This window comes from Halyomorpha halys, unplaced genomic scaffold, assembly GCF_000696795.3.
Source record: "Halyomorpha halys isolate HHAL.00 unplaced genomic scaffold, Hhal_1.1 Scaffold584.1, whole genome shotgun sequence".
In the NCBI taxonomy this organism is placed as follows: Eukaryota; Metazoa; Arthropoda; class Insecta; order Hemiptera; family Pentatomidae; genus Halyomorpha; species Halyomorpha halys.
This window is the reverse complement of record NW_027116544.1, coordinates 945,639-952,975: the sequence shown is the minus strand read 5'-3', so window position 1 is coordinate 952,975 and position 7,337 is coordinate 945,639. Positions and strand designations below refer to the sequence as shown.

Here is a 7,337-nt window from a genome sequence, read left to right as displayed (position 1 = left end):
TTATTGTGTGTTGTAGATGTGGGTCCCCCAACTTGTGACCGCTTCTCAAAGTTACCGTGGCATTTATAACATCGCAGCATATTTTGAAAGACGGATCAGCCGCTTATTGTCAACCCCTGCTCTAGTTATTTGTATTTATTTATATCTTAATATATTATTTGTATAAAGATCTGTTGTTGACAATTTTTTTTATAGACACAAGAAAATGAGAAATAGAAGCAGAGGATAAATAGACATATATATTTTTCTGGAAGAAATTAAAAAAAAAAGAAAAGCGTGTTAACTAGAGAGGCTATGCACACATAATTCAAGATGAAAAAGACTAAAAATAATAAAAGGAAAACTTTAATAGGATTACAGAAAAAGATATATTTTAGAATCGATTCCAATATTGATATTATCGAAATTTCAATTTTTGTTTTCTTCGATATAACTACATATTTTTTCCATATATTTGAAAACGAACGGTACGATTCATATATCGATATTTATATCCGTACGAAACAAATATTTCTTTGTTTAAGTTATTCAATTTCGAAGACAAAATATATGTAATAACAGTGATGTAACAACTAACTATAAATAATATTTTACATAAATATTTCTACTTATCACATAAATAATTCCCTCGCCTTTAATGGCCGTGCACTATCACGAGCCGCTCTCAACTCGAGACGACTTTTCACAGTGTAAATAAAACTTCCTTTTAGGGCAGGGATCTGTCATATATCTGGAAATATGCTAGGAACGAAATTCGATCTTCCGTGTAACGGATGAACCCAAGCTCCGGTGTTGTGCAACCATCGAGGCAGCTCCGATGTTGAATAGCTTTCTAAAATTTACACTAACTTCCAGTTCGTGACCAGGAGAATATCGGTTCACATGTTTCTTTATGGCGTAATAATGTCGATGGCACATTGACGATCAATATATAAAATTCAGTTGATTTGTGCGCCTTAGTTTGTGCCAGTCTTTTAAACAATAAAAATCAATAGACCAAGGAATGAAGAAAAGTAAGATATTGATATACTGATATACAGATATACAATAATATACTGGAATGAACAATACTATGTATCCACGAGTAGTACATTACTTACTATTTATATCCAGGTACTAAATCTACAATCACAAACAGAACAACAAATACTTCTCAGAACTTACTTTCGGTTTTAATTAGAATGTAATCCCACACATATTCCTAGCATCATTATCATTTGATGAAGATGACAAATAATAAAATATCTTTCTATTTTTGTACATTTTTATAGGATCAATAACATCACAAAGATCAATAAAGGTCACTTCTTCTAATCAAAAATGTGCAAAAAAGATTTTTTCCAGTATTAAATTGGAAATTGCAGAAGAAATTTAGAAAATCCCAAACATTCCTAGCATCATTATCATTTGATGAAGATGACAATTAATGATTTTAATTTATAATCTCAATTCGCCTAGAACTACGCTCTCTAACTAACGCAAGAATGTGATCTATAGTAGCATCAATTTAAAAATAAACAAGTAAAAATTACACCAGCCTTATTTAATTTAATAATCGATTACAAAAACAAAGGAATTATGAAATATCAACAATCACATCTGTAACTTACCCTAAAAAAAACTAAGCAAATGGAAAGCTTTACTTTTATCTTTCCCATCATCTATCCACCATAGTCTAATTATTTATTTACAATAAAAAAGTTAGTTATGCTTATAATTAACAAAACGGTAAGAAAATTATTAGTCCTTACCCAGAAGGATCGGCCGAGATAAAATCGAGAAGTAGGTGGGAGGATTGTGTTAAGGCTGATATCAGAATCTGGGTTTGAAGAGGATTGTCCTGGTGGTATATAGGCAGATATTGTTCAATACATTCTCATGTACTGTTAGGATTAATTTCAATCACTACTAGGGAGTTTGCAATCAAAAGTCCATGTATATCCACTTTTGGAAGATGGAAGAAAACTAGTACCGTAGCATCTAAAGTTGATTTTGATCTAAGTTAATTTTTTACAGAAAATTTTAATTTTTAATACATACTTGACACACAAAATTTTAATTTTGGAATAAACTAAGTTTTTGGTTTATAGTATTAATTTGTCAAAAAAAAAATTACTTTTGAGGGGTGGATACGTTAACATTTTATTGGAAATTAGTGCTTCTATAAGGCATCGGTAAAGTGGGTGCCTGAGGCGTATGCTAGGGGCAAGCGTTATACCACTCCATCAAAATGTTACAAAAAAAATAATGCTAAATATGAGGTGCATTTACTCACAGTGCATTTTATTTTTTCCCCTCTGAGGATAATTGTAGTGACATTTTTATATATATATATTTTTTTAATGATTGGAGAAGTTTGTCAGGGGGTGCGGTCAGCAAAGAACAACATAAATAAACAAAACCATATTTATTTATTTTATGCTGACGTTTCGACCTGAATTTCAGGTCTTCACCAGGGGTTATGGCGTAGAAGGTAGGCCTGTAACTATAATATATTTTTTTAGCTCGACAAGGGTGCCACGAAATATATTTAGCCAAAAAAAAGGATGCCTCGAAAAGTTTATAGTCCAAAAAAATTCACGGAAAATGTTTGAGAACCACTACCTATTGCCATAAGGTACAATAAATAACCTATTTTCGAGTCTACTCTCAAAATCAATTTATATATCCTGTTTATATAATACACTGTAAACTTTAATACACTAATAAACTGTAATACAGTTTATCTTAATATTCAGTTTTTTATATCACTTTATATTCCCTATTAATGTCCGACAATTGAAAGAAATGCTTGAAATTAATTTCTACGAAGGTTGGTTACTTTCTTCATTTTACAGTATTTGATTAATCATTCTAAATGCATTTAAATAACTTTATAATACATCACCGGTTTCGCTAATCTACTATAAATTTATTTTATATTACATACATAGATATTTAAGATGTGATTTCTGTTATTTTTAAATTGTATAACGAAATAATTGAGAATAAAGGTTTTTTATTTCTTTTTTCCCCAGTCAACTTCAATATGTGCTTTATCGAAGAAGTCATGTAATGGAGAGAGACATCCGTTATTTATGTGGACTTTTGATTCGTAACGCACCCAGAGTCCGAATTCCACTTAAGCTAGAACTGGTAAGCCGTCTTCAGAATGGAGGTATATAAATATATATAAAAAGAGAAAAAAGATTCTCTGAGTCCTTCGAAAACAACTATTGTTCCTTTCGACCTAGATGTAGTTAGTGTTACTCTTCTCTGGTTTGAAGTAATTGTTTCTTGTTCCAGAGAGCGTGAGAATGAGTTATGAAATAAATCTGATGCGAGTCATCACAAGAGCCTCCCTTGGGAATGCTTGGGGGACAAATGACGGTTGTTCGTGACGGAGTTATATTCATCAGGAACCATCAAATGGGCAATCTGCTAGTTGCTCGCCTTCGGAATGTCGTTTCATAAGCCGCCTTTTTAATGGAACTAAACTTAATAAACCTTGACTCTACATAAATATCATACAAAATATTATTTCATAGTGTTTTACACACATACGGACCTCACTATCGGAAATCTTTTCTCATTCCAATAATACACAATTTATATTCTAGATCTTGAGTTTATAACAAAATAATTCAAGTTGAGTGGAAACACCGTTGACCCACAAGGAAAACTACACCATTAAAAAATGTAATATTTCAAATAATCTTAAAATTCAATAAAACTTATGTTCAAATATATTTGTCTTTCCACTCTCCCTCCTCTGTTATTTTCAACGTGGGCCTGGATCAATCGCGGTCCTTTCATAGGTGCTTCATTTGTTATATGTATTCTTATTTTCCTCCAATCCTTGAGATATAATTGTGGTTTCCGTCTGTCAATCTAGCTTCTTGCCTGTAGGTCGATCTTCCATAACGTGTCTGGGTTCCTGTTCCTCGCTGATTCCATAAACGTACCCGAATAATGTAAGCTGTTGTTTCTTATGGGTCTTTTTAATGAAGGGCTTTATACTACCTTATTCATTTTTTACGCGTTCTCTTCTGGATTTTTTCTGTACCCCTACCTCAAATGGTCCTGTTTGCTCTCTCTTTTAGTCCCAAATCAAACTATTTATGATGATCCTAAGGAAATAAAATTATCAACAACTTCGAATATCTCATCAATACGGTATATCTCTTTGCATTGATGGACAATAACGCTTTATGAAATTCCCCCTACCACTTTAGTAAATCTTGTAACTTTTCCTTAGCATCGTATTTGAGGATAATCAGTATACATAAGAGACTGATGTGTTCCCTTAAATGTTTTCCTCATGTTCGTTCCTATTTCCAATAGTTGTTCAGGTAGTTCCACGTTTATAAATTCGATCCATAAACATGGTGAAACTATCCTCTTAATTGACATCTCTATCTCTGGCAAAAGGGCCATGTCTCTGTGTCGTTGATTCTCACAAATCATTTTGAATTCTTATGAACCGTTTTATAGCACTTATAAGATCTCTTAGAATATGTTTAGCTACAGGAGCGTTCTATTATTCTGACCCTGGACAGGGTATAAGTCCTAAAAGGTTCTAGTATGTTTCTTAGAACAATGCAATGCACACCAGTGGGTGGGAAAACTGATGGAATCGTCAGCCAGGATAACTCCCTGGAAGGAGCTTCTAGCACAATATAGGTTATACATAAACCGGGCAAAAAATATGTGGTGGCCGATTGGTTGCCTCGAGCCATAACCAAGAATGCTATGAAACAAGAAAATCCGGTGTCATGAGGGAATGGACGCCTAGAGAGGAAGATCAGGATGAAGCGGAAGAAGAATCTTCGAATAACGAGAGTTGGTTAAAGAAACACCAGGGGACATAGAGGAAATGGAGGAAATAACTAATGACAAGAAGAGACAAATTATTTGGAAGGCGAAAACCACCGGAATGATAAAATTAAACATAATGAGTAACGACGATCTGGTCGCAACAAGGCGTGAAGAATGACTGGTCATCATCTAGTCATTATCTGGATCTGTAAAATGTTGAATAATACTTCGAAACCTGGAGAAAAGCATCACCTGTATTGCAACGAAACCGTTTGGGAGAAGATCAAGCGGCTATGGCGTGATGAATAGATTGGAATGGACAAGGCATTCATCCGTTGCAAACTGATGGTGGAAGTCTTCTGTAAGAAGAACAACAACGAAAAGTCATCCCTATCTTGATACTCCTACTTTTTCCAATGAACAGAATAATATTGCATATCTCCTTAAACATATTATTGAATGTGATGTTGCATATTGAAATGTTGCTTTTTAAAAAGCTATATCTCGAGAACTATTAAACGTAAATAACTTTATTTGGGCTTACATTTTAGCAAATTTACTCTACTTTAAATGATGCTCTCTCAATTATATCACTATTAGTCATTACTCAAATCTGTGGTACATTGTAATATTCGTCAATAAATCGGTAAATAAATAAAAAACAAATTGTGTACCTTTAATATTCTAATGTATTTAAAAGTATCTAAATTGTATTTAAATTTTGTTTTGGAATAGAACAGATCGATTCGAATGATATTATCTGAGGTCCTTCATCATTATTCCCTCTCCATAGATCTCTTTACAACATCTAGTGAACGTGGAGAGATTGATAATTAATAATTATCGCCTATCACTAAGAATAATTCAAAATTATCAGTAACAATTATCAAATCTATGATAATGAAAGACCTAGATTTTCACAATTATAGTCCCTTGCATATTTCCTGCATCCTGGATGACAGGACTCCGACGTGCCTCCCATACCCGACACCTTGGAACCACCGATGCATAGCTCAGTACAAATGACCCCCCGCACCGCCCGTTATCAATTATTCATTTCTTCGTTGTTGTCAGTTAATTTTCACGTTGTTAGTGATTTCACGGGCATTGACGAAGCGTTTAATCACCTCTATAGACTCTATATCTTTCTAGCAATCAGTTTAATTAAAAATATTAATTGAAACGTAAATAGATACAATAGATTATGCTTTCGTTGATGAAGATGCTGTGATGATCGATGGGTGAGTATTATCGATTTACAAGCTCACTTTTCAACTATTCAGCCGATCATCTCTACTGTCAACCATCACAGAGCTAACTCACTTCGTGGATATTTGTATTATCAGCTGAATGCTCAAGACAATTCTATAAAACTAAAACTCAAATACAAGCTAATTGCACTAGTATTTCATAATAGAAATTTTCTCTCTCTCTCAAATTTCTTTTTATCGTTCAACTTGTCTTTTTGATATAAATTTTTTTTTAAAGCCTGTTATATATGTGTTTGTAAGAAGTTAAAATCGAAGATAGGTAAAAGATAAAACACAGCGTAGTGCATATGTATTCTTTAGCACAACAAAAGCCAGTATGTATGCAACCTTTGATGAGAACACGAACTCATATTTTTTATTATTCTTTACTTCTCCTTAATTTATTCTATAACTCTGTTATTATTTTAGTATCACCTTAGACAAACAACTGTTCCGGGATACAGAAAATCCACCATTGTATTTATACAGTTCCAAAGATTGCATAAATCCTTGCATATTAATCCCTTTTCCTCGTTACATTTTATCTTCTTGACAAAGGTTGTCTGTTATTCGGGGATTGGTGAACTTGAAATAAAATAAAGCTATAGATGAATTGTTTTTCAATCTTTGGGATCTCTTTTCTCTAAGGCTTTCGGGGTTCTTACTCCACTGCAACTTGTAAACCTTAATCTAATCAATCGATTTTGATTTCCCTCCTGCCTACCCATTTCTGGCAAATGGAGTGGTTATCCTATCAACCTATTTTAAAAATGAAATTTTCATTCTGCGCACGCCCTTCCCAAACTTCTGATTCGAGGTTGCTAAGGTCACACTCGGCCACCACGCCCCCTCTCTTGATCTTAATACTTTTTCACATAGAATTCTGATCCTATCTAATCTACTCCCCTTCAGAATCTACTCATAAAGCTTCTAACCATGTAAATGACCACTTAGAAATCGAAATGCATTATTTATAAAACAAATAAATTATAAAGAATGATTATAATAATTAAATAATTGACGAAGTAACCTGAAAATTTTAAATCAAATGTAGAAATATCGCTACTCTGCTTGAATAGCGACTGACAAAAAAAAGTGTTACATGAGTTTTATTTTGGACGTGTTCCAATGATATTACTCTAGGTAGGGATTGTAGGAATTTCTTTCTATACTGTGGTTTGTTTGGTTTTTAGTTGCGCCAAACTTCATTGGTCATCAACGCCATTTATATTTTATTTAATTTTGCTAATATTCGTTAAATTTTATTTATTTTTAATTTTTTATTTATTT

General features: G+C 33.0%; 1 protein-coding gene across 4 annotated transcripts in view; it reads left to right on the top strand.

Moving 5' to 3' along the window:
- Positions 1–7,337, top strand: part of LOC106684453 (gustatory receptor for bitter taste 66a) — a 44,642-nt gene that overhangs the window by 7,095 nt on the left and 30,210 nt on the right. For 2 of the 4 annotated variants that reach the window (XR_002945314.2, XR_010845094.1), the window contains 2 exons: positions 3,018–3,135; positions 3,286–3,502. The exons of 1 other annotated variant lie outside the window; for it this stretch is intronic. The gene's annotated coding sequence lies outside the window, so the exon portion shown is untranslated. Of the gene's footprint in view, positions 1–3,017; positions 3,158–3,285; positions 3,503–7,337 lie in introns of those variants that run through there. One more of the 4 variants, XR_002945315.2, reaches the window with a different exon arrangement.